The following is a 2,155-nucleotide window of genomic DNA, read 5'->3' on the forward strand; positions in this document are numbered from 1 at the left end:
GATCGTCTACATCACACGGCCGTGTACGTGTATCATCACTCGTCGGTGTCTGTGGTTCATCACTCCACCATGTACTTCACCATTTGCATGTACATGTACAAGATTCATCACACATCCAGGTGTTTGATTCATCCCATGTCTGTGTACACATGTCCACATACGGGGTTCATCGCACAACTGTGTTAGCGTGTTCCTTTTCAAGTTGAAGTCAGGATATTCCTTTATATTTGAGAGCATAGTTCTTCTGGTGGAAGGGATGACAACCTACCCATCAGTAATTCGGAACGCCTGTGCAAATGGAAGTCAAGGGATTCATTCAATCAAGCCATCCAACCTTCATTGGGCAAGTCACTTGAACGAGGACTCTGTTGGCAAGCGAGGACCATGGCAATCCTGTTGAAGCCCAGGATTCCACCCCAAAAGGACTCGAGTCGGGAAGTCCTCCCAGGGCGCGGTCCTCCTGATCTACTCTCCCCTAAGTGAGAGCCTCACCAGACCCTTGGGGTCGTTCCTGCACAACTCTAGCATATGTCCTGGTCGATCCAAGAACCGAGTGCGGAGCATATGCCTGAGAGGTAGTACTCCAACAAGAACCCTCATCAGTCTCTCCTGGGCACTTTCATTTGTCCTATCCACTGAGCTCACAGGAGAGGCAAGCTGTATGCAGTCACCAACCTGCAGTGGTGACTGCAATACGGGTCTAGGAGAACGCCTTCACCTCAGCAAAACATTGTCCTGAGAAGGGGATAGCAGTTGTTCTTGCAAGCCAGACTGGGTACTTTGTTCAGTATGGCTGAGTGATGTCCCTGGCTTGGGAGCTCTTCTCTGCAACTTCTGGTGATTGATTTGACACCAAAGCAATGGACCAGGGACCTGGCCTACTATTAGTCGAGGTACTGACAGAGAGAGTTGAGGCACTGGTGTGTGTCTGCTCTTAATTTCGCCCTGTGCCTTCATTAGTACAAAGAGAGGACCATCCGTCACCAGATCAGGATGTTCGAGTCTCTGCAGAGGCACGGACATTCAGGATATTTGTCAGACCAAGGCCCCGATGCAGCACTAGTCTTACAAGTGTGCTTCTTCGATAGCAGGGGGAGGGGTTACAGAGGTACCCCCTTCCCTGGCTCCCGATTTGCTAGGCGCAGTTCAGGCTTGCAAATCAGTTCCTTCAACTGCAGGTGGGGAAGGGCCGACGAGAGAACCCTCTGCTTCCCCTGTGGAGGGAGGCAGACCCTTAGAAGCCCCATGGCGAGACTTCTCAGGGGGAAGAGAAGCAACCTCCTTCTTCCTTGGTGGTAAACCTTGGGAGGAGGCCTGGATACCAAAGGAGCAAGAGTAGAGGTGGCTGCTCAGGTAACAAGAGCAGCAGCAACCTGTCACCACCAAGGACGTGGTAGCTGTCAATTGGTGACAAAACACCATAGTTGTGACCTTGGCGAAAGTGAGGTGGTGACAGTGGTCGTAGTCCGGGTCTCCACTTCGTGTGTAATTACAGGTCTGGCCAGGTGAGCCAGAAGAGCTGGGAGAGATAGTGTCCCCACAAGCCCCAACGAGTTTCAGGCTGCAGACATATCCGACAGCTGCTCCTCCATCACACCTGAAAAGGGAAATTTGGGTTAGATACGGGAGACTTTTGTCACTCCCGCCACCCAAACGGTAGTTTAACTATCTAACTACCTTGTTCAAAGGTCTAGTGGCCGTTTTACAGCCTTCACTGAAAGTAATTCCCAATGTAAAGGACTGAGGATTTATATATTGTGTAGGAACAAATAATTTATATATATATATATATATATATATATATATATATATTATATATATATGTGTGTGTGTGTATATATATACATGTACATATATATATATATATATATATTATATATATATATATATATATATATATATTGTAACTTAGTTATCATTAATTTCTAAATTATTTAAGTTTTTAGATTTTTAATGTTAAATATAGAAGTGTTGTATTCTTTCTTTATTAGCTTTTTGTCTCCTCACTGGTGGTTATCTTGGTGTTTATTATTGGCTAACGACTGTTTTATATTTTCAAGTTGTGTTGGTTACGTGGCGGCGATCCTTCGTTATCCGAGGGATGGAGGTTTACGCTTGGAGGAGTTTGCCTCAGTGTGTTTCTGAGCCTCCAACC

The sequence above is a fragment of the Macrobrachium nipponense genome, chromosome 1 (assembly GCF_015104395.2).
Source record: "Macrobrachium nipponense isolate FS-2020 chromosome 1, ASM1510439v2, whole genome shotgun sequence".
Lineage (NCBI taxonomy): Eukaryota > Metazoa > Arthropoda > Malacostraca > Decapoda > Palaemonidae > Macrobrachium > Macrobrachium nipponense.